The 27,175-nt window shown below is 33.5% G+C and overlaps 1 protein-coding gene across 6 annotated transcripts in view; it reads right to left on the reverse strand.

Moving 5' to 3' along the window:
• Best1 (bestrophin 1) overlaps nt 1–24,975 on the reverse strand; it is a 98,276-nt gene extending 73,301 nt beyond the window's left edge. For 5 of the 6 annotated variants that reach the window (XM_075314013.1, XM_075313983.1, XM_075313979.1 and 2 more), the window contains exon 1: nt 24,678–24,975. The gene's annotated coding sequence lies outside the window, so the exon portion shown is untranslated. Of the gene's footprint in view, nt 1–24,672 lie in introns of all 6 variants that reach the window. The other variant, XM_075313965.1, reaches the window with a different exon arrangement.
• Between the last annotated feature and the right edge of the window lie 2,200 nt (nt 24,976–27,175).

The following is a 27,175-nucleotide window of genomic DNA, read 5'->3' on the forward strand; positions in this document are numbered from 1 at the left end:
CCAAAATCTGGAGTGGAGTAGGACCCCAAAAAATTATGTGGAAAAACATAACACCAATTTTTTATGTTATGTTGGGTACCAGTTTCATTTTATTTTTGGGCCCTTTTTGCATTATGAAAATAAACCCCCAATATTTCAAATGACATTGAAACCCAATTTCCCTTTTAAAATTGAGATTTGTTTTGAAATGGGGTGTATTTTCGCTGTCGAGGATATAACATTATTTCGAATCCGTTCTTCCACCGGGGCCTAAGTCTTTCTTCTATGGACAAAGTCCAAAGAGGGTTCACGTGATTCCCAAGAGATTTGTACTCAGTAACGCTTACTTTACTTTTTTCTTAAAACTTTTATTTTTCCCAACACTTAGGGTTAATTTTCACACGGTCACGATCAAAAGTGAAAACTAGCACTAATTTTATTTTGGGGTCGATTTTCATGCTTCAGCTTCATTTTGTTGGGGCTTATATTCATTGTGAAGCATCGCCCTACATTTATGGCCCTATTTTATTTTGGGCCTGGGACTTGTTTTCCTGGGGCCCATTTTAATACCGCCGTTGTTACACAATAAAGTTTAGGGAGTTATTCCATTATGAAAGAAAACCTTATTTTTTGCTGAAAATAAACACAAGATTTTTTTGGGGTTTTATATTTTGGCAATGGTTAGCATGCCCGCCTTGCATACACAAGGCCGTGGGTTCGATTCCTGCTTCGACCGAACACCAAAAAGTGTTTCAGCGGTGGGTTATCCCACCTCAGTAATGCTGGTGACATTTCCGGGGGTTTCAAAGTGGTTTCACTGCAATGTGGAACGCCCTTCGGACTCGGCTATAAAAAGGAGGTCCCTTGTCATTGAGCTTAACAGGGAATCGCGCAGTACTCAGTGATGAGAGAGAAGTTCACCAATGTGGTATCACAATGGACTGAATAGTCTAAGTGAACCTGATACATCGGGCTGCCACCTAACCTAACCTACCCTAATTATGGACCGATATGGACCAATTTTCGCATGGAAGTTAGAGACCATATACTAACACCATGTACCAAGTTTCAACCGGATCGGATGAATTATTATATATAGCCCCCATATAAACGGACCCCCAAATTTGGCTTGCGATTGCTCTAAGAGAAGCAAATTTCATCCGATCCGGCTGAAATTTTGTACTTGGGGTTAGTATATGGTCTCTAACAACCATGCAAAAATTGGTCCACATCGGTCCATAATTACATATAGCCCCCATATAAACCGATCCCTCGATTTGGCTTCCGGATACTCTAAGGGAAGCAAATTTCATTCGATCCGGCTGAAATTTGGTACATGGTGTTAGTATATGGTCTCTAACAACCATGCAAAAATTGGTCCACATCGGTCCATAATTATATATAGCCCCCATATAAACCGATCCACCGATTTGGCTTGCGGAGCCTCTAAGAGAAGCAAATTTCATCCGATCCGGCTGAAATTTGGTACATGGTATTGGTATATGTTCTCTAATAACCATGCAAAAATTGGTCCACATCGGTCCATAATTATATATAGCCCCCATATAAATCGATTCCCAGATTTGTCCTCCGGAGCCTCTTGGAGGAGCAAAATTCATCCGATCCGGTTGAAATTTGGAACATGGTGTTAGAATGTGGTCTCTAACAAACACGCAAGAATTGGTCCATATCGGTCCATAATTATAAATAGCCCCATATAAACCGTTCCCCAGATTTGATTTCCGGAGCCTCTTAGAGGAGCAAAATTCATCCGATCCGGTTGAAATTTGCAACGTGGTGTTAGTAAAGGGTGATTCTTTTGAGGTTAGGATTTTCATGCATTAGTATTTGACAGATCACGTGGGATTTCAGACATGGTGTCAAAGAGAAAGATGCTCAGTATGCTTTGACATTTCATCATGAATAGACTTACGATCTGCCACAACGTCGAATTTTCAGTGAATGGGCCCTAGAAAAGTTGGCAGAAAATCCGCTTTTTTATCGACAAATTTTGTTCAGCGATGAGGCTCATTTCTGGTTGAATGGCTACGTAAATAAGCAAAATTGCCGCATTTGGAGTGAAGAGCAACCAGAAGCCGTTCAAGAACTGCCCATGCATCCCGAAAAATGCACTGTTTGGTGTGGTTTGTACGCTGGTGGAATCATTGGACCGTATTTTTTCAAAGATGCTGTTGGACGCAACGTTACGGTGAATGGCGATCGCTATCGTTCGATGCTAACAAACTTTTTGTTGCCAAAAATGGAAGAACTGAACTTGGTTGACATGTGGTTTCAACAAGATGGCGCTACATGCCACACAGCTCGCGATTCTATGGCCATTTTGAGGGAAAACTTCGGAGAACAATTCATCTCAAGAAATGGACCGGTAAGTTGGCCACCAAGATCATGCGATTTGACGCCTTTAGACTATTTTTTGTGGGGCTACGTCAAGTCTAAAGTCTACAGAAATAAGCCAGCAACTATTCCAGCTTTGGAAGACAACATTTCCGAAGAAATTCGGGCTATTCCGGCCGAAATGCTCGAAAAAGTTGCCCAAAATTGGACTTTCCGAATGGACCACCTAAGACGCAGCCGCGGTCAACATTTAAATGAAATTATCTTCAAAAAGTAAATGTCATGGACCAATCTAACGTTTCAAATAAAGAACCGATGAGATTTTGCAAATTTTATGCGTTTTTAAAAAAAAAAAATTATCAAGCTCTTAACAAATCACCCTTTATAAGGCCGCTAATATCCATGGCAAAATTGGTCCATATCGGTCTATAGTTATATATAGCCGATCCCCAAACACACAAAAATTAGTCCGTATCGGTTCATTTTCATGGTTGCCACTCGAGCCAAAAATAATCTACCAAAATTTTATTTTTATAGAAAACATTGTCAAAATGTTAATTCTATAGAAAATTTTGTCAAAATTTTATTTCTATAAAATTTTTTTTGTCAAAATTTTATTTCTATAAAATTTTTTTTGTCAAAATTTTATTTCTATAGAAAATTTTGTTAAAATTTTATTTCCATAGAAAATTTTGTCAAAATGTTAATTCTATAGAAAATTTTGTCAAAATTTTATTTCTATAGAAAATTTTGTCAAAATTTTATTTCTATAAAAAATTTTGTGAAAATTTTATTTCTATAGAAAATTTTTTCCAAATTTTATTTCTATAGAAAATTTTTTTCCAAATTTTACTTCTATAGAAAATGTTGTCAAAATTTTATTTCTATAGAAACTTTAAACTTAATTATATAGGTATTTAATCAGCCTTTTTTAGTTTAATAGATACCACGTATGGACTATGTGGTATATATTACGGTGTTAGGAAGTTTTAAGATACCATGCCATCGGCAAGTGTTACCGCAACCCAAGTAATTCGATTGTGGATGACAGTCTTCAGTAGAAGTTTCTACGCAATCCATGGTGGAGGGTACATAAGCTTCGGCCTGGCCGAACTCACGGCCGTATATACTTGTTTTAATATAATGGGTTTTGGGCTTTATTTCATTTCCATTTTGGTGTCTTAATTCTTGGGGGCTTATTTCGAAGCCATTTCTTCTGGGTATATAATAAATAAAAATTTACTTAAGATTTGAAGGTTTCTGCATTCAATTTTACACTTCATTTTCTAAAGCTTTGATGTCATTACTATAGAGGCTCCTCTGTTAATGTTTGCTAAGTTCTTTATATTCAATCCCTTCAAACATGATAGCCCAAAAAGTTACATTGACATGTAAGTTACAATAGCAAGCACACGCACACACCCACACACATACCTAAATACAATGATACTTTTTGTTAGAGATCCCATCTATTTGTATCGATAATGACAATATAAATACCATAGCTAACGTCGTAAAGTTATGAACGTAAACATATTCGAATGTTGTGTACAAACAAAAACAAAAACAGCACAAACATGTATTCAGCGTATGTGTCAGGTATAATTAAGAATTTACCACGCTCACATGGCAGCATGAGCGGTGACTGATTCGAGTGCGTAAAAGGTCATTGGCTTGACGCTGAAACAAAAAAAAATTGACCGATTGGTCATACAATTACGTCACTTTTGGTTTATTTAGGAAATAAATGGCAGTGTTCGATTTGGCGGTTTTCCGAGATATAAACAATTGACATTTTTAGTAGTGGGGAATTTGTTGTGACGAACTGTTGATTGGAAATACCATTAAACAATCAAACCGAATATTGTTGCCGGTGTATGACCGAATATAAGTGTTGATATTAGAAATATTTTAATGTTTTAATGTTTGCTCGTAAATTGTTTTTGTTTTTTTTTTTTGGATGCCAATGACCTACATCTAATTGTAATATTTATATGTACTGAGTGTTTATTGCAAAGAGCATTTTTCTACTGGTATTCATTCATAAATAGGAAATAATTGAGATAATATAAATATTTACACTGAAAAATGCCTACCCAGTTCCTAAGATTATGTGTTTAATTATTTTGCTATTAATTGCGAGCCGTATATATCATTTAAGAAGGACTTTGATAAATTTAGGTTTTGTGTACTTGATGGTCTCGGCAAGATTCGAACCCGTACCCGAAGATAACAGATTGGCTGATAAGTCCCCGATCTGATAAGTCCCAGATCTGATGGCGTCGCTAGTATTAAATGCATATTATTTTTATATACACCCTCAAAAAAAATCGCTTCTCTAACATATGTTCCAAACATATTTTGCAGGAAGCACATATATTATTGGATATTGCCGAAACATTATTATGTTTGTTTTATGTGAACATACTATATGTTTGGAAGCATTTGGTGCCCAAAAATACCATATGCTTAGAAGAATTTTCACCCCAAAGAAGATTGTGTTCATTCCCTCACATAATTTTCACGTCCACGAAATTTTTTAGTTCTTGGCACCTTTTTCTGTAATACAAATATTGTTGAAGAAATTATTCAATTTTATAAATTTTACCTTTCGCCTGGACGGAGAATCGAACCGAGGACCATACAGTTTGTAAGCCAACACACTATCCACTGGGCTACGTAGCTGTTATAGTCACCAGTAGACAATTATCGTTATAAGTTACATTTATATACCATAGTTTGCAGCGCCCACGAGCCCATGCAAACATAACATTATTTAACAGAAACATAAATTTTTTGGCCACGTGGAGCAGTGGTTAGCATGTCTGCCTTGCATGCAAAGGGTCGTGGGTTCAATCCCTGCTCCGACCGAACACCAATTTTTTATTTTTTTATTTACACATTTATACAAAATTTTTGTAATGAAACTTCGAAATGTGGGTTACTAAAGATTTACAGTCAGAAACAGGGCATGATATAAACGAAATGGACTGAGCTTTTGGATAAAATATAATTTTTTATTGCAAAAATAATAATTTTGTAACAAAAAAAAACTGTTTTTGGCATAAAAGTATGAAATTTTGGAAGGAATTTAAAAGTACTAACAAAAGAAGAATGTGGAGTCGAGTATAAACATACATAAATAATTTTATAATATACACATACATTTATTTAGGCGTGAACAGTTTTTTACCAGCATTTAACACCATTTTAAATGCATTTAAAACATATCGGGTTTTGTACTTAATTTCATTTTGACCATTAAGGACGGTATTAAGTTGGCATTATCGCTCTAAAATTACCCCATTTTGACTTTAACTTTTCTTTAATAATTCTTTTTCAATTGTTTTATCTGCAAAACTCGAACTTAATGTCGGCTTTTATATTTGAAGGTGTCCGTCAACTCCTCTTAGACTACTTATTAATAAAGAGGAACTAAGCTTTGTTTTTATACATTTTACTGTTTAATTTTTCACTATTTCCTTCTTTTTTCATTTTACTGTCCCAACTCTAAAAAGAGTATAGGGCCCTTTCGTTATTATTATGAAGATCCCTTTGTAATTTTTGTATATTTTCTACCGTTTTTTTATTTCCTTTGCCTGAATATTTTGACTTACTCCTCGTACGTTCCGATTTCTTCTAACGAACCAAGAATACCCATACACAAAAAAAAATCACCAAAATATTTCCAATTAAAAAGTTGATTGAAGTTGAAATTGTTTGCAATTAATAATTTAATTGATACAAATAACTTTTTAATCAAGATAGAAACCTTAAGTTAATTAAGTAAATGATTGAAATTGATTCAATTAACATTTTAATCAAACTCGGAAGACTAAGTCAGTAAAAAAAGTGATGAATGTTTTTAAATAGAAAATTATTTCAAAATATATATTTTTTATCAAAGTAAAACACAAAGTCAGATTAGAAAGTAATTGAAAATAGTTACCATTTTAATTCAAAAAATTAATTGAGTTTTGCAATCAACATCAATTAAATTTTTAATTTAATCAATGAAAAAATTAATTGAAATTTTCAAATTAAATCAATTAATTTTTTAATCAAATATTGTTTAATTTTAAATGCTGATCTCACGGGGAAAACACATCCTTTTTTTTCAAATGTCTATTCTCTTGGTTGCGAATGTTTATTTTCTTTACTCCCAATACTCATTCTAATATTCAAATTAAATAATATTTAGACTTAAACATATCAAATTTTTGGCCTTATCATAAAACAGTTTTCCAAAACAACATACAAGCGGTTTCACAGAAATTGTTCTCTTTTCATTCTCTCGCTTTCGTCAACCCTCCCGGTTTCCATCTCTATTTCTTTCTCTATACTCTCTTTCTGTCGCTCTCTGAATAAAATATCACAACATATATATGTTTACTCGAAATTTGTTAATTTATATATGTTTACATTCACACATAAAGGGTGATTCTTTTGAGGTTAGGATTTTCATGCATTAGTATTTGACAGATCACGTGGGATTTCAGACATGGTGTCAAAGAGAAAGATGCTCAGTATGCTTTGACATTTCATCATGAATAGACTTACTAACGAGCAACGCTTGCAAATCATTGAATTTTATTACCAAAATCAGTGTTCGGTTCGAAATGTGTTTCGCGCTTTACGTCCGATTTATGGTCTACATAATCGACCAAGTGAGCAAACAATTAATGCGATTGTGACCAAGTTTCGCACTCAGTTTACTTTATTGGACATTAAACCAACCACACGAATGCGTACAGTGCGTACAGAAGAGAATATTGCGTCTGTTTCTGAGAGTGTTGCTGAAGACCGTGAAATGTCGATTCGTCGCCGTTCGCAGCAATTGGGTTTGTGTTATTCGACCACATGGAAGATTTTACGCAAAGATCTTGGTGTAAAACCGTATAAAATACAGCTCGTGCAAGAACTGAAGCCGAACGATCTGCCACAACGTCGAATTTTCAGTGAATGGGCCCTAGAAAAGTTGGCAGAAAATCCGCTTTTTTATCGACAAATTTTGTTCAGCGATGAGGCTCATTTCTGGTTGAATGGATACGTAAATAAGCAAAATTGCCGCATTTGGAGTGAAGAGCAACCAGAAGCCGTTCAAGAACTGCCCATGCATCCCGAAAAATGCACTGTTTGGTGTGGTTTGTACGCTGGTGGAATCATTGGACCGTATTTTTTCAAAGATGCTGTTGGACGCAACGTTACGGTGAATGGCGATCGCTATCGTTCGATGCTAACAAACTTTTTGTTGCCAAAAATGGAAGAACTGAACTTGGTTGACATGTGGTTTCAACAAGATGGCGCTACATGCCACACAGCTCGCGATTCTATGGCCATTTTGAGGGAAAACTTCGGAGAACAATTCATCTCAAGAAATGGACCGGTAAGTTGGCCACCAAGATCATGCGATTTGACGCCTTTAGACTATTTTTTGTGGGGCTACGTCAAGTCTAAAGTCTACAGAAATAAAACAGCAACTATTCCAGCTTTGGAAGACAACATTTCCGAAGAAATTCGGGCTATTCCGGCCGAAATGCTCGAAAAAGTTGCCCAAAATTGGACTTTCCGAATGGACCACCTAAGACGCAGCCGCGGTCAACATTTAAATGAAATTATCTTCAAAAAGTAAATGTCATGGACCAATCTAACGTTTCAAATAAAGAACCGATGAGATTTTGCAAATTTTATGCGTTTTTTTTTTTTAAAGTTATCAAGCTCTTAACAAATCACCCTTTATTATTTTTATGAAACATTCATGCCCCAAACATAATATATTCTAACATATTAACATATGTGTCCCAAACATTTAGTGTTAGTTTAGGAGCATTACATGTTTGCACTTAAATATATTGTGTTTAAAAATTGTGCCCGAAACACATTTTGTTTATATCGGATCATATTTTTCTAACAGTGTAGTACCAACCTTCAAATGATTCGTGTCAAAATTTGACGTCTGTAAGCCAATTAGTTTGTGAGATAGAGCGTCTTTTGTGAAGCAACTTTTGTTATTGTGAAAAAAAAATGGAAAAAAAGGAATTTCGTGTTTTGACAAAATACTGTTTTCTGAAGGGAAAAATACGGTGGAAGCAAAAACATGGTTTGATAATGAGTTTCCGGACTCTGCGTCAGGGAAATCAACAATAATTGATTGGTATGCAAAATTCAAGCGTGGTGAAACGAGCACATAGGACGGTGAATGCAGTGGACGCCCGAAAGATGTGGTTACCGACGAAAACATCAAAAAAATCCACAAAATGATTTTGAATGACCGTAAAATAAAGTTGATCGAGATAGCAGATTCCTTAAAAATATCAAAGGAACGTGTTGGTCATATCATTCATCAATATTTGGATATGCGGAAGCTCTGTGCAAAATGGATGCCGCGCGAGCTCACATTTGACCAAAAACAACAACGTGTTGATGATTCTGAGCGGTGTTTACAGCTGTTAACTCGTAATAAAGGGTGATACGGTCAAAATTTGGTCGATATAAACTTGACGTATTTCTTTCAATTTTGCATTTAAAAAACCTGAACACCCCTCATTTTGAAGGTGTGTGTGTAGAATGTTGCTCCTATTTTGATTTTGAAATTCACTCTTCAGTTGTCAAAATTCCGTCCAAGCAAGAAGAACAGCGTATCAAAATTTTGCTCGCGCATCCGAGCTACTCGCACGCAAAGCTGGCAAAATCGCTAAAAGTTGCCAAATCAACCGTTACAAATGTAATTAAAGTGTTTGGGGAACGTTTGTCGACAGCCAGGAAGTCTGGATCGGGGGGAAATCGAAAACCGGAAGCCGCTGAGACGACAAAGAGAGTTGCCGGTAGTTTCAAGCGAAACCCTAACCTCTCCCTCCGACATGCCGCAAATAAGCTACAACCGTGCATCGAGCAAAAAAACTAGCCGGACTATCGACTTACAAGAAGGTAGTGACTCCAAATCGCGATGATAAACAAAATACGACGGCCAAAGCGCGATCCCGGAGGCTGTACACGACGATGCTGACGAAGTTTGACTGCGTGGTAATGGACGACGAAACCTACGTCAAAGCCGACTACAAGCGGCTTCCGGGACAGGAGTTTTATACGGCAAAAGGAAGGGGAAAAGTAGCAGATATTTTCAAGCACATAAAACTGTCAAAGTTCGCAAAGAAATATCTGGTTTGGCAAGCCATCTGTACCTGTGGCTTGAAAAGCAGCATTTTCATAGCTTCCGGGACTGTCAACCAAGAAATTTACGTGAAAGAGTGTTTGAATAAACGTATGCTGCCTTTCCTGAAGAAACAGGGTTGTTCCGTACTGTTTTGGCCGGATTTGGCATCTTGCCATTACGGTAAAAAGGCCATGGAGTGGTACGCCGCCAACAACGTGCAGGTGGTTCCCAAGGACAAGAACCCTCCCAACACGCCAGAGCTCCGCCCAATTGAGAAATATGGGTTATTGTCAAGCGGAACCTAAAGAAGACCAAAAAACTGCTAAGGACGAGCAGAAGTTCAAGGCAAGCTGGCTTTCTGCGGCGAAGAAGGTGGACAAGGTGGCTGTACAAAATCTGATGGCAGGTGTCAAGCGTGAGGCCCGGCAATTCGGATTTGGAAAAGCGAAAGCCTAACTGAATATTTTTCCTGAATTTTATACTAATTGAACTTGAAAAAGAAATTTAATTTGATTTTTTAAATAAACGATTTCACCGATTTACACGCGTTTTCCCTTGACCAAATTTTGACCGTATCACCCTTTACACCCGAGTTTTTCCGTCGATATGTGACAATGGATGAAACATGGCTCCATCACTACACTCCTGAGTCCAATCGACAGTCGGCTGAGTGGACAGCGACCGGTGAACCGTCACCGAAGCGTGGAAAGACTCAAAAGTCCGCTGGCAAAGTAATGGCCTCTGTTTGTTGGGATGCGCATGGAATAATTTTTATCGATTATCTTGAGAAGGGAAAAAACATCAACAGTGACTATTATATGGCGTTATTGGAGCGTTTGAAGATCGAAATCGCGGCAAAACGGCCCCATATGAAGAAGAAAAAAGTGTTGTTCCACCAAGACAACGCACCGTGCCACAAGTCATTGAGAACGATGGCAAAAATTCATGAATTGGGTTTCGAATTGCTTCCCCACCCACCGTATTCTCCAGATCTGGCCCCCAGCGACTTTTTCTTGTTTTCAGGCCTCAAAAGGATGCTCGCAGGGAAAAAAATTGGCTGCAATGAAGAGGTGATTGCCGAAATTGAGGCCTATTTTGAGGCAAAACCGAAGGAGTACTACCAAAATGGTATCAAAAAATTGGAAGGTCGTTATAATCGTTGTATCGCTCTTGAAGGGAACTGTGTTGAATAATAAAAACGAATTTTGACAAAAAAATGTGCTTTTTCCTTGTTAGACCGGGGACTTATCAGCCAACCGGTTACCAACTGGTAACCGACACTTGTTGGGAATGGTAATCCATTATTTTTAAGACTTTGGTAATGCTGAGAGTAGTAAGAGTTTCATTACTCGTATATTGACAAAAGGAATCACTTTGAGCCTACAGAGGTAAGTTAGTATTTTGAAATCTAAGAAAATTCAGTTTTGGTATGACCACATGGTTTTTATCATTCGTGAATGTGGAATTTTTTGATTGTAGGAAATAAATCTCAAAATTCAAAAAAAAACCAATTCTATACAATACGAATCTTTTCATATGATGACTAATATTTTAAATAAAGACTTCTGAAAGAAGTTTAAAATTCTTTTATTTATCAAGATTTGTATTTCTTTATTTATTTCTCATTAACATACGGTCTCAAATATGTGGTGAGTGTGACCTAAATTGCAAAGATTTTTACGAAACAAAAGAATATGTATGCAAATATTTGCTAAGTTTATTTTGCCTCACAAACATTTTGTGGACTTTGAGCGATTTACTCATGTACACCTCACTTGCAGAAATAAATGTTGTGGATTTTGTTTTAACACAAAACATCAATGCAAAATATGTAAAGCTTATTTCGTAAATTGCAGCAATGTCAACTTTGTTAGAAATCAGTTGATACAACAGTACCGGTAAATATAATAGAATTGACATGTACACTTGCCAGAAAAAATATTCGTACACATGAACATTTATTTTTTCGAATCCTATACCAATACCTTAGACAGAATTTATATTTACCAATTGAATATCATTGATTTGTTGTACAATTTACATACATTTTAACGCTTGTCCAGAACAGAGAATTAAGCCGAACCATTTTTGTCGGCGGCGCACAGTGGTTCCAAATCGTTTTTTTCTTTAGTTGACAGCTAAAACAATATTTCATACCCCCTGAGGTGACCAACTTTCAATGCCTACAGTTGAGCCCGTGGACCCACTAGGGACCCATAAATTTGCAAACTTAGAGGAAATCGCTTCAGCTTTCACTCACAGTAAAAATTATGTTAATATCTTTATCCGTTCAAAAGTTGCAGAGTTAAAAAAAAAAGCGATTTGGAACCAGTGTGCGGCGACTGACACTATTTTTTTTTGCCTCCAGCGGCGACGGCTTGACGTCTAAGCCGATATAGATTTCTTTATTCGGCGGCGGACAATTATCCATTACAAAATCAATTTGATGTTATCCGAATGGTAATTAGATTAGTTGTACAACCAATCTTGCAATCACATTTACATTTCATTCAAATTTTCTGAGCTAAATTTTTGCAACATTATTATAGCAACTTGGGTGAAAAGTTAAGCATTTTGCCAAAAAAATACAACAATTATTTACAATTTTTTCTGATTTAAATCAATATTTTTGATTAATTGGGGGCTAATTTTGAGTCGAGATGAGTCGACAAAGTCGGCGGCGGCTTCGACTGGCAAAAACTAAAATCGGCGGCGCGCCTGATCCAGAACTTTGTACCTACAATACTTTGTTTTACAACGCTGGCATATTAATTCCCTTCATTTTGCAGCGAAAAAACGTATTAGTACAGGCTTAAGGCCTGGTTATGCATCCAAAAAACGGCTCGTAAGCGTACCGTTGCGTGTCAGCTGGTTGTTTTTGATATACGACGTTTGCACAACGTACCATGGATTGCGTAGAAACTTCTACTACAGCCTGTCATCCACAATCGAATTACTTAGGTTGCGGTAACACTTGCCGATGGCAAGGTAAAAAAACTTCGTACCACCGTCTTCTCAAAAAAAGGCCGATTAAGTACGTATATAATTCAGTTTGACAAAATTTTCTATATCAATAAAATTCTGACAAAATTTTCTATAAAAATGAAATTTTGACAAATTTTCTATAGAAATGAAATTTTGACAAAATTTTCTATAGAAATAAAATTTTGACAAAATTTTCTATAGAAATAAAATTTTGACAAAATTTTCTATAGAAATAAAATTTTGACAAAATTTTCTATAGAAATAAAATTTTGACAAAATTTCTATAGAAATACAATTTCGACAAAATTTTCTATAGAAATAAGATTTCGACAAAATGTTCTACAGAAATAAAATTTTGACAAAATTTTCTATAGATATAAAATTTTGAAAAAATTTTCTATAGAAATAAAATTTCGGCAAAATTTTCTATAGAAATAAAATTTTGACAAAATTCTCTATAGAAATAAAATTTTGACAAAATTTTCTATAGAAATAAAATTTTGACAAAATTTTCTATAGAAATAAAATTTTGACAAATTTTTCTATAGAAATAACATTTTGACAAAATTTTCTATAGAAATAACATTTTAACAACATTTTCTATAGAAATAACATTTTGACAAAATTTTCTATAGAATTAAAATCTTGAAAAAATTTTGTATCGTAATAAAATTTTAACAAAATTTTCTATATCAATAAAATTCTGACAAAATTTTCTATAGAAATAAAATGTTGACAAAATTTTCTATATCAATAAAATTTTAACAAAATTTTCTATATCAATAAAATTTTGACAAAATTTCCTATAGAAATAACATTTTGACAACATTTTATATAGAAATAACATTTTCCATTTGTTTTGTTTTGTTATTGTTGGTTTTGTTCTTTAAGCATTGTTGTTGTTTTTTTTATTTCAGCTTAAAACCATACATTGACTAAACTACAAGAGTAGCTTAACCAACAGAGGAAAAGAATGTTTGTCAAATTTATTTGGGCAAAGCCCTATAGACTGCAAGATGGTTGGATGGACGCACGTTTCGGAATTACCACATTCCTCATCAGCATCCTCTACTTGCAGCAAAACTATCAACCAATTATCAGAATAAATTCAGGCAGTTTATTAAACCCAACAAAAACCACACTTGAACCCTCCGAAAAAAGGGTTTACATTGATAGCCGGCTTATGCCGAAATAAATTCGAAACAAACATATCTCTTTTCCTATGCCACTGTCAAATCATCGATTTGAATTCACATGGCTGGGTTTATTTTGAGCGTGCCTCCTCTTCTTTTTCCATTTGTTTTGTTTTGTTATTGTTGGTTTTGTTCTTTAAGCATTGTTGTTGTTTTTTTTTATTTCAGCTTAAAACCATACATTGACTAAACTACAAGAGTAGCTTAACCAACAGAGGAAAAGAATGTTTGTCAAATTTATTTGGGCAAAGCCCTATAGACTGCAAGATGGTTGGATGGACGCACGTTTCGATGATTTGACAGTGGCATAGGAAAAGAGATATGTTTGTTTCGAATTTATTTCGGCATAAGCCGGCTATCAATGTAAACCCTTTTTTCGGAGGGTTCAAGTGTGGTTTTTGTTGGGTTTAATAAACTGCCTGAATTTATTCTGATAATTGGTTGATAGTTTTGCTGCAAGTAGAGGATGCTGATGAGGAATGTGGTAATTCCGAAACGTGCGTCCATCCAACCATCTTGCAGTCTATAGGGCTTTGCCCAAATAAATTTGACAAACATTCTTTTCCTCTGTTGGTTAAGCTACTCTTGTAGTTTAGTCAATGTATGGTTTTAAGCTGAAATAAAAAAAACAAATAACATTTTGACAAAATTTTCTATATCAATAAAATTTCGACAAAATTTTCTATAGAAATAACATTTTGACAAAATTTTCTATAGAAATAAAATTTTGAAAAAATTTTGTATAGAAATAAAATGTTGACAAAATTTTCTATATCAATAAAATTTTGACAAAATTTTTTATAGAAATAACATTTTGACAAAATTTTCTATAGAAATAAAATCTTGAAAAATTTTTGTACAGTAATAAAATTTTGACAAAATTTTCTATAGAAATAAAATTTTGACAAAATTTTCTATAGAAATAAAATTTTGACAAAATTTTCTATAGAAATAAAATTTTGACAAAATTTTCTATAGAAATAAAATTTTGACAAAATTTTCTATAGAAATAAAATTTTGATAAAATTTTGACAAAATTTTCTATAGAAATAAAATTTTGTTAAAATTGTGACAAAATTTTCTATAGAAATAAAATTTTAACAAAATTTTCTATATCAATAAAATTTTGACAAAATTTTCTATAGAAATAACATTTTGACAAAATTTTCTATAGAAAGAAAATCTTGAAAAAATTTTAGATAGTAATAAAATTTTGACAAAATTTTCTAAAATTAAATTTTGGTTGATTATTTTTGGGGATAAATAAAATTTGGCTATATATAACTATAGACCGATTCAATGAACCTCAGTAGTTACCATTATTCGTTTTGAATAATATAAACTCAATAAAATGTTTAATGAAGAAGATTTCAAATCAGAAATAATTAGTTATAGCACAAAATCCGATAGTATCGATTGCTTTTATTGAAACTAATGAAAATATCGAATGGTGCGACTATTGATAATTTTGCAGCTCTAAATATAATAGGTGGAAGCCATTCATCTGTCCAGTACTTTGTCAAAAATTTGTAACCCAGATCTATACTGTCGCAACCTCGAAGCGGACGACCCTCCAAGTTAACAGAGAGGGAAAAACGAAGTATTTTGTTAAGTAAAACCCCAGAATTACTGGTGTGAAAATTTAAGAAAACATCAAAGAATAATATGACAAAGACATCCCCGAAGAGACTGTCCGAAAAATTTTAAAGAAGACCGATTATCACTGTCGTGTGACGCGAAGGAAGCTTTATATATTCGAAATAAATCGAAAGAAGCGAATGGAATTCGCCAACAAGTACAAACTTGTTTGCGAATTCCATTCGCTGGCTCCAGATTTCTGGAAACGTATCTTATTTTCAGACAAAAGTAATTTTTGCACAACACGAAAATAATTAGTTCCAGCAAGATAACGATGCAAGGCAGACCGCTTTAAATGCGAAGCTCTGTTTTATTTTTGGATGGGGAACATTTTTGTCCCAAAAATGTTTTATTGTCAAGCATAACACCTTGGCCGAAATCAGACACATAAAGCCAAAGAAAATTGCATGGTTGCTACAAACATGTTCTATGTTCACCGTCAAAGAGGTGATCATATTCCTTCTCTGGGTGTAGAAGAATAAACTAAGGTCCAGGACTAGCTAAATTGTTAATAACTTACCATGAGTTCCGAAAGGGACTGAAGCCATGAGTTCAGAAATGGACTGAAGCCAGGATCTCCAGCAAAAACTCGGTAATAAATAGTGATTTCTCCAGCATTACCGGTAATAAGTTTAATAGAAAGCCTTTCTATTAAATTTAAATATTGCCAATATGGCAATATAAAAGATTTCATATATTCTACATTTCGTACATTTTTTTTCATTTTAGAAATTGATGAGATCTTTTGTGAATCATCCTACTTTCTTTTGTATTGTTATGTCCCAATATATGCTTAGTATTTGGGTTCTCTTGTAATTGCATGCCAAGAAGAAATGCCATGGCATACATATTAATTCTTCATGTTATCGATGACAGGCTGACAAATGATAGTAATTCAAAGAATTTAATTATTTGTGCTATTTCGAAAAGCAAATTAGATTAGGAAATTAAGTTAAGCTCTTGAAAACATAGTGAACCCACCAGGAAGGAACATTTTGCTACAAACATATCTTGACATACATATTTTTCGCCGAATTCCAGAAAATTTATTATACACAATTTTGTTTTCTTGTTAAAAAAATTTGAAGGAAATAAATGGAAGATTAGAAAATGGATTTGGAAAATTGCAAAATAAAATTTACAAATTTTAAGAAATTGTAAAATATTTGTATGCTGCATTTGTGTCTAATTGTTTGTCCCTTTTTAACTAACGTACGCAAAAAATTATTAAGGACATAGAAACTTTTTCAAAACATATCAATTCAATGAACAAAAATAGAGTTAAATTGGCTGTAGTGCCCTAGAGGGTCCACTTTTGTTTGAGTATATTAATAAAAAAAGATAAATTATAAAATATTCGTAGACACAAGCAGCTTTTATATTGTATATATTTCTTGCATATTGAGGTTTTCATTTGAATTCGATTGAATTCAAATAAAAAATTTTTTTTTGGTGTTAATTAATTCGTTATTTTTAAATCCCGTATTCTTTTGTTCTTATCTTCGAATTATTGAGATGTTTATTCATTTACATACATATGGGCCGTTATTTGATATTTTGCGATTTTACTTTATGAAAAGGTGTGAAAAAATAAAAAACATGATTAAAAGTAAGTAGCAAGTTATAACTTTGCATTTCGTTTGTCTAAAATTTCGTTCCTGAGGAAAGTGTTTCTTTTTTCTTTGTGTACACACAGCTGTTTTTGACTTTTCCCCCATAAGTGTTTATATATGTATGTTTGACATTGTTATTGGTGATTTTAAAAAATAATGAAAAATCAATAAATCAAACTTGGAGATGGGTCACTCTAAAAGTTTGCCAATCGTATGATTAAATTCTTTATAAAGAGTTGTGTATTACAACAATATACACCAATATACCATTATTATTCCAACCAAGCTAATCGGTATTTACTGGGACACTTCTATATTTGTGTGACCCATATTGTGTTTGCCAACTCTGAGCAACCATCACGTAAGTAGCAAATATCTATCATCAAGTGATTCAAGACGTGTGAACTTGAGTATTCCTCTTATGTTACCGCCACCCATATCAATGATAGATAATTAAATGATTGGGATGGCAGATATGTCATTAATTGTTCCAATAGAACCGCCACGACACTTAAAAGTCACTTAATCAACACAAAACACTAGACATTAGTCAATACCCTATTTCTATATATCAAGTGTCTGTTTACAGAAAAAAAGGGAAAATTGATAAAAGATTAAACCTCTCGCACTGAACTAGTTCAAGGAAATCCAAGGTAGATAGGTGAGTAGATATGGTACCCTGTTGTCGTCGTCGTCGTTGCCTTCGTCGCCGATTGAATGGGTTTCGTAATCAAGCATTCCTGATTATTGGCGACATATTTTCTACTTTGTCTCATGTCAATGTCGATTCGATGATTGAGTTCCCATATAGAGGAAAGAAAAGAGATGGGAAGAAGGGAACTAGTGATTTAGTCTAGCTCTCGCAATGCTAGGAAAGTCCAAGTGGTTCCGCGGGTTATTAGGGGTGGGGAAATTCTTCAGTGAACAATCACCATTATTCTTGCGTTGCCTGTCTGCCTTCTCACAATAATAACAGCAACAATTGTAATTTTATTGGCAAAATACAAGTATCATCTAGAAAACAAAAACTACTACAACCCATTCATCCACTATTGGCACTACAAGCATACATCATGAAAATTATCAACGACAATAGAACCAAACGAAGAGTCGTCTGTATAAATGACCAACATCGTTGCTCCGTTAGTGGATGATAGGCGAAAGCGATGACAGACGCGCAAAATATCGTAATAACGATGAAATTACAACGAAAATGGGTTCATATGTACGCCGACACTGTTATTAGAAGACCAACCAAATCATAGGGCACGCTTATGTCGTCGTCACGCAATTGAATCATAGTTACAGTGGCTCAAACTAAAAATGTTTTGCATTTGTTTCGGAGAATAATAAATTAACTACAGCAGGAGTAAAAAACAATAAATACTAAATTAAGCTGAAGTGGGAGCAACTCTAGTTTAGCTATACCTCGTAAAAAAAAAAATTGTGTCGATAGAGAATTACATTTTTCATCGAAATAAACAGTAACCGGTTGGCGGTCGTAACCGGTTAACCGTTTATTCGAGCCTAAAGTGTAAGCAAATAATCGTTAATAAAACCGGTTTTAGTGAACCGATTACTTTGAAGTAGTAGTAGTGGTAGAAGTGTTAGCTACACAATGCAATCGGTTAGTTAGTACCTTTACATCGAGTATTTTTTGAGATATTAGCTTATTTGCAAAAAACCGGTTCCGAAAAAAAACAAGTTTTTGCCTGTACAGCACGGATGTTGGTGATATAACGGTTCATACATCATTTTAAAGGTCTCTTCAAAACCTTTCTAGTGATGTACACTTCAAAGAAGTCGGTTTTCTAGAACCGTTTTTATTAATGATTTTTTAGAACCGAATAACCGGTTATCCGGTTACGACCGCCAGGAAAAAAAGTTATCGTTGTAATCTACTCATAGAGTACTACCATCTATGAAGTTTTGAAAAAATCTGAGAGGTATAGCTAAACTAGAGTTTAGCCCTGAAGTGAGTGGAACACAATATTTTACTATTCAGTGTTGCCAATATTTTTCGGGCTCTTGTCCCCAAAATGGGATAATAATCCCCACTAAAACCCCCCAATATATTTTTTGGCAACTCTTTTGCCAAAAAGATTAAACTGCTGTAGAAAATCAATCATAATTTAAAAATTTTGAAAAAAAAATGCAATTATTATTATACCAGTTTGCGTTTTACAATAAGATGAAGATTTAAAACCCAAAAACAAGGAGAAGGTGTTCAAAATATAATCCGATACAATTTATTTTTCATTGTACGCAAATAAGGGGCCTGCACATCGACCAGAGTTCTTACGAAATAATTTCACAATAGTAAACAATTTCTTAGGAAGCTGATTAAATTGTAAAGTAGCTCTTGGAATAAAATGTCTTAAGGTGGGTATTAAGTTCGAGATTAGCCGCTAAAATCGTCATTTTTTCACGATTACTTTTCTTTAATAATCTATTTTAAGCAATACAAACTTTGTGAAAATTTGATTTGGGCTTTTCCCCATCAAGTTATAAAAAAATTTGCAACAAATATGTAAAATTTTATGCATTTTTCTTACTGATTTAGTTTTCACTTTAGCGATTTTAGCGGCGAAACTCGAACTTAGTACCCACCTTTAGAATAAAGAGAAAATAATTATTCAAGCATTAACCCTGGAAAGTCATCCTTATTTTTTGTACACAAACGTCATCCTTCGTCATTTTGACTACGGCTTATTTCAAGACGCTATAATTTACATCGTAAGCAAAAATGACAACCAAAATTGAGTTTATTTTCTTATTCAATTTGTTTTTAATTAGTATAAAACAAAAACTCATAAAATTGTTGAATTAGTATTACTTAAATTTATCATTTCCTAATCGACTAAAATGCATTTTAAATCGAAAATGAAATTACGCGTCGTCATTTTGACGAAGGATGACTGTCCAGGGTTAAAGGGTGATACGGTCAAAATTTGGTCAATATAAATTTGACGTATTTCTTTAAATTTTGCATTTAAAAAACCTGAACACCCCTCATTTTGAAGGTGTGTGTGTGTAGAATGTTGCTCCTATTTTGATTTTGGAATTCACTCTTCAGTTGTCAAAATGCCGTCCAAGCAAGAAGAGCAGCGTATCAAAATTTTGCTGGCGCATCGCGAAAATCCGAGCTACTCGCACGCAAAGCTGGCAAAATCGCTAAAAGTTGTCAAATCAACCGTTACAAATGTAATTAAAGTGTTGGGGGAACGTTTGTCGACAGCCAGGAAGTCTGGACGATGCTGACGAAGTTTAACTGCGTGGTAATGGACGGCGAAACCTACCTCAAAGCCGACTACAAGCAGCTTCCGGGACAGGAGTTTTATACGGCAAAAGGAAGGGGAAAGGTAGCAGATATTTTCAAGCATATAAAACTGTCAAAGTTCGCAAAGAAATATGTGGTTTGGCAAGCCATGTGGCTTGAAAAGCAGCAGTTTCATAGCTTCCGGGACTGTCAACCAAGAAATTTACGTGAAAGAGTGTTTGAATAAACGTCTGCTGCCTTTCCTGAAGAAACACGGTTGTTCCGTACTGTTTTGGCCGGATTTGGCATCTTGTCATTACGGTAAAAAGGCCATGGAGTGGTACGCAGCCAACAACGTGCAGGTGGTTCCCAAGGACAAGAACCCTCCCAACACGCCAGAGCTCCGCCCAATTGAGAAATACTGTGCTATTGTCAAGCGGAACCTAAAGAAGACCAAAAAAACTGCTAAGGACGAGCAGCAGTTCAAGGCAAACTGTACAAAATGGCTGTACAAAATCTGATGGCAGGTGTCAAGCGTGAGGCCCGGCAATTCGGATTTGGAAAAGCGAAAGCCTAACTGAATATTTTTCCTGAATTTTATACTAATTGAACTTGAAAAAAAATTTAATTTTGATTTTTTAAATAAACGTTTTCACCGATTTACACGCGTTTTCCCTTGACCAAATTTTGACCGTATCACCCTTTAGATCGATGTCAAGCTTGAATAATTATTTTCTATTAAATAAAATTTGCAAAAAAAAATTCTATAGAAATAAAATACTGACAAATTTTCTACAGAAAAAAATTTACAATATTTTCTATAGAAATAAAATTTTGGGAAAATTTTCTATAGAAATAAAATGTTGACAACATTTTCGATAGATATAAAATTTTTACAAAGCTTTCTTCAGAAATAAAATATTGACAAAATTTTCGATAGAAATAAAATTTTGACAAAATGTTCTATAGAAATAAAATGTTAACAACATTTTTTACAGAAATAAAATTTTAACCAAATTTTCGATAGAAATAAAATTTTGACAAAATTTCCGATAGAAATAAAATTTTAACAAATTTTTTTTAGAAACAAAATTTTCTACAGAAAAAAATTGCAAAATTTTCTATAGAAATAAAATTTTGAGAAAATTTTCTACAGAAATAAAATTTTGTCAAAATTTACTATAGAAATAAAATTTTGTAAAAATTTCTATAGAAATAAAATTTTGGGAAATTTTTCTACAGAAATAAAATTTTGAAAAAATTTTCTGCAAAAATAAAATTTTGGCAAAATTTCCGATAGAAATAGAATTTTAACAAATTTTGACAGAAATAAAATTTTGACAAAATTTTAGAGAGAAATATAATTCTGATAAAATTTTCGATACAAATAAAATGTTGACAACATTTTCGATAGATATAAAATTGTGACAATATTTTCGGTAGAAATAAAATTTTAACAAAAATTTTTTAGAAACAAAATTTTCTACAAAAAAAAAAAAAAAAAAATACAAAAAATACAAAATTTTCTAAGCAAATAAAATTTTGAGAAAATTTTCTATAGAAGTAAAAGTTCGAGAAAATTTTCTACAGAAATAAAATTTCCTGAAAATTTTCTATAGAAATAAAACTTTGGGAAAACTTTCAACAGAACTAAAATTTTGAGAAAATATTCTGCAGAAAAAAAAATTTTACAAAATTTCCGATAGAAATAAAATTTTAACAAAATTCAACAGAAATAAATTTTGACAAACTTTTCGAAAGAAACATAATTTTGAAAAAAATTTTCGATACAAATAAAATTTTGACGATATTTTCGATAGAAATAAAATTTTGACAATGTTTTCTATAGAAATAAAGTTTGGACAAAATTTTCTATAGAAATAAGATGTTTACAAAATTATAGAATTATATAAAATTTTGATAAAATTTTCGAAAGAAATAAAATTTTGATAGAAATAAAATGTTAGCAAAATTTTCGATACAAATAAAATTTTGAGAAAATTTTCAATAGAAATAAATTCTTAATAAAATTTTCTATAGAAATAAAATTTTGGGAAAAAATTTCTATCGAAATAAAATTTTGAGAAAATTTTCTCTAGAAATAGAATTTTGAAAAAATTTTCGATAGGAACAAAATTTTGACAAAATTTCCGTTAGAAATAAAATTTTGACAAAATTTTCTATAGAAACAAAATTTTTCAAAATAACATTTCTTTGCTTGGTAGTTATTTTTGGCTCAAGCGGCAACCATGCGATTGCCCTGTTTCCGGCTTAGAATTCTTTTCTGCCTGCTGAAATGATACAGAAAAAATTAAGACAAAGCACTTTTTTTCAAAATAACATATCTTTGCTTGGTAGTTTTTTGGTAAAATTTTCTCCAAATTTTAGTAGATTATTTTTGGCTCGATCGGCAACCGTGGCTGCGATTGTCCTGCTTCCTCCTTTGAATTCTTTTCTGCCCGCTGACATGATGGATTTTTTTTTGTTGCTGGCAACATTTTAAAAATGTACAGACAAATTGAAGACAAAGCACTTTTTTCAGAAAATAAAACACCTTCTGAAATATTTGAAGACAATTTTATGTATCCGTAATGCTTTCCCCAAGTGGATTAACATAACTAAGAGTTTTCTCGTCTAAATAATGAACCAAACTCAAGTAATTCAATTGTCTTAATAATATTCTTGATAGTTTTTTTAAATTTCTATAACGTTTTCTCGAAATTTATTTGCCGCCTATATTATACTTGGTCTTCTTAGAGGTTTCTTTCACTTCTCCTCTTCCACCTTTACTTTGGGTTGAAACCACTTCTGAGATATTAGTGTACTCTACTTATGACCATATGAACTTTTGCATAAAATCATAATATGAAAATAAATTTCTCCAAAAAATATCTCAGTATATTGCTCCAGGGAGCATAGGGCAAAAATATTAATTGAAATTTGCTAATCAAATCAATTAATTTTATTAATCAAGCATTTTTTATGCCCAATTAAATCTGTGATTGATACTATCATTTTCATGATTGAAGATATTTCAACTAAAAAATTAAATTGATCAATAAGTATCGTGATTGAATCAGAAAAATATTGTGTGCACATTTAACTTAGTTAAATTTTATTACTTTTTCTAATTTTTCCACATTTTATGAACTAAACGCGGGTAAAAGTTCAATGGCCGTACACATAATAATATGGCTAGCCTAAAGGTGGGTTTTAGCAGTTTAGCAGCTAAAATCGTCATTTTTTCACGATTACTTTTCTTTAATAATCCATTTTAAGGAATATAAATTTTGTGAAAATTTGCTTTGGGATATTCCCCATCAAGTTATAATAAAATCTGCGACAAATATGTATAATTTTATGACGTTTTTTACTCATATAGTTTTCACTTTAGTGAAAATTAGCGGCTAAACTCGAACTTAATACCCACATTAAATGTTCGCACCCATTTGAAATTTAATTGTTTTCTTCACTTTCACTTTGAGCTACTGTCAGTGCGAGTGCGAAATCAAAATACACCCCAAAAGCAGCAACAATGCAACACACAGTCGCACACATCGTTATACAGTGTTCTCAATGAATTGGGGCAACGAAAAGAGTGTTGCGTCTGACTGTAGGCATGTTTTCTTTGCATCAAAAAAATCTACGCATCACAGTTATCACCTGTGATAAAAGAACACTACGGATATTTGGCAATGCACCAAATATGTATTTCCTGTGATTTCTAACTTGTAAATGAGGAGAACACTTTCCTATAATTGTCGGTTGCCTGAGTAACATAACAATTGCTGTTGTTGTTGTTGTTCAGCACTTGAGGAATTCCCTCTCACGCTGTTACGATGTTGCGAATACGAAATTGGCGATAGGAAACTCCAATTTCGTTTATATTTGGTTGTTTGTGATTCACCAAAATGTCAACAAATAATAGCGCGAAGAAGCAACAGCAATAAGAACAACAACTAAAACTGCAACTCTTCCTGTGAGAATAGAGAAGAGCACAGAGAATTTCACTCAAAAATTTTAGATTTGCAAACCCTTAACAATAGAAACAACAACAATCACAATAATAACAGAACACAAAGAGACCACATGAAACGTAAAGAAGCAGCGCCGCCATCAAACAATCGATGATGACTATTGTTGGTGGCGTGGTAGAGGGGCATGAAAAAGCTGATATGTACGATTTGTTTTTGTTATTTTTTGTCTTTCAATGTAAATCCGGATACAAAGGCTTTGTTTTTGAGTTAATAATCACTTTAATAGTTTCAGCTGGTCGAATTTACATAAAAGTAATCCATTTTCAATTTCATAATTACAAGCATTTATCACACAGAAGCACACTCACTGCACACCCACAGTGTGTCACATGCATTCAAAATTTGTATTTCAAATGAAATTATATTAATTTGTCGTTTGTTTTGTTATTGTTGTTTTTTATTTGGTTTCCTTTCCATTTTAAATAAATGCAAATATAAAAAAACAAATATGGATATTAACCGTACACAATAAAAATAAATGTTGAATTAATGCTGGTGGCTTAGTTAAGCAAAGAACTACGTCAACTTCGCTGTTTCAAATGTCTTTAAAGGTTGTGTGTGTGTTTGTGTGGAGGAGAAAACATCAAAAATCGCGTCGCCGTTTGCTGCAGAACATAACAAAAAACCGAATCTAAACACAAACAATAAAACCAACAATGATTATACGGGCGGGCAGCAACGGGGCGGTAATACGAACGAACGACGAAACAGAAACACAGCACACTCACGGCACGATACAACCTTTCGCTACCGATGACTTGATGTGACTGAGTGATTGAGAATTTTGTGTTTGGTCTTTGAGCGTCGTCGTCGTTGTCGTCTGTGAATATTATGTTTTTGCAAATCAACTAACATAAAGAGTGAATGAAATACAGTGGAGACTTCGTAATTGTAACATTTGAGATATTGCTGTACGGCAATATCTTTTATTAGAAATTAGGGTTGCCAATTTGGTCGGACCAATATTGGTCCATACAATTACTAATTTTTAAATTTGGTCCGATGGTCGGACCAAATGGAATTTGATTGATTTTGGTCCATTTTCGTCAAATCGGTAATTTTTCAAAATTTTCTAATGAAATAAAATTTTAACAAAGTTTTCCATAGAAATAAAAATTTGCCAAATTTCCTATAGAAATAAAATTTTGACGACATTTTATATAGAAGTAAAATTGTGACAAAATTTTCTATAGAAGTAAAATTTTCACAAAATTTACTAAAGAAATAAAATTTTCACAAAATTTTCTAAAGAATTAAATGTTTGGCTAAATTTTCTACAGAAATAAAATTGTGTCAAAACTTTCTATAGAAATAAAATTTTGACGACAATTTCTGTATAAATAAAATATTGACGACATTTGCTATAGAATTAAAATTGTGACAAAATTTTCTAAAGAAATAAAATTTTCACAAAATTTTCTATAAAAATAAAATTTTGACAAAACTTTCAGTAGAAAAAAAATTTTGACAAAATTTTCAATAGAAATAAAATTTTCACAAAATTATATAGAAATTAATTTTTCACAAAATTTTTTATAGAAATAAATAGAAATAACAAGTACAGTATGTCAAGAAAGTGTTTTGACAATAGGATAAAAATTATGTTTTATTCCAAAATTAAATATAATTTAATTTTAAAAAATATTTTATTATGTATTTTGCAAAGTATACATATTTTATTTTTCTCAAAACGAATTAACAACTCGATTTTTACTTCAATTATTTCTGGAATTTTAAATATTTGGCAATGTCAAAAGACTTTCCTGATATACTGTATATACGGCCGTAAGTTCGGCCAGGCCGAAGCTTATGTACCCTCCTCCATGGATTGCGTAGAAACTTCTTCTAAACACTGCCATCCACAATCGAATTACTTGAGTTGCGGTAACGCTTGCCGATGGCAAGGAATCTTAAAACCTCCTAACACCGTCTTCTAAATTGTAAGTAAGTCCATACGTGGTATATATTAATTCAAAAAATACCGATTAAATAAGTATAAAGGGTGATACGGTCAACATTTGGTCAATATAAACTTGACGTATTTCTTTCAATTTTCCATTTAAAAAACCTGAACACCCCTCATTTTGAAGGTGTGTGTGTGTAGAATGTTGCTCCTATTTTGATTTTGGAATTCACTCTTCAGTTGTCAAAATGCCGTCCAAGCAAGAAGAGCAGCGTATCAAAATTTTGCTCGCGTATCGCGAAAATCCGAGCTACTCGCACGCAAAGCAGGCAAAACCGCTATAAGTTGCCAAACCAACCGTTACAAATGTAATTAAAGTGTTTGGCGAACATTTGTCGACAGCCAGGAAGTCTGGATCGGGGAGAAATCGAAAACCGGAAGCCGCTGAGACGACAAAGAGAGTTGCCGGTAGTTTCAAGCGAAACCCTAACCTCTCTCTACGAGATGCCGCAAATAAGCTGGGTGTATCGTCTACAACCGTGCATCGAGCCAAAAAACGAGCCGGTCTATCGACTTACAAGAAGGTAGTGACACCAAATCGCGATAATAAACAAAATACGACGGCCAAAGCGCGATCCCGGAGGCTGTACACGACGATGCTGACGAAGTTTGACTGCGTGGTAATGAACGACGAAACCTACGTCAAAGCCGACTACAAGCAGCTTCCGGGACAGGAGTTTTATACGGCAAAAGGAAGGGGAAAGGTAGCAGATATTTTCAAGCACATAAAACTGTCAAAGTTCGCAAAGAAATATCTGGTTTGGCAAGCCATCTGTACCTGTGGCTTGAAAAGTAGCATTTTCATAGCTTCCGGGACTGTCATCCAAGAAATTTACGTGAAAGAGTGTTTGAATAAACGTCTGCTGCCTTTCCTGAAGAAACGCGGTTGTTCCGTACTGTTTTGGCCGGATTTGGCATCTTGCCATTACGGTAAAAAGGCCATGGAGTGGTACGCCGCCAACAACGTGCAGGTGGTTCTCAAGGACAAGAACCCTCCCAA

The sequence above is a fragment of the Haematobia irritans genome, chromosome 1 (assembly GCF_050003625.1).
Source record: "Haematobia irritans isolate KBUSLIRL chromosome 1, ASM5000362v1, whole genome shotgun sequence".
Taxonomy (NCBI): Eukaryota; Metazoa; Arthropoda; class Insecta; order Diptera; family Muscidae; genus Haematobia; species Haematobia irritans.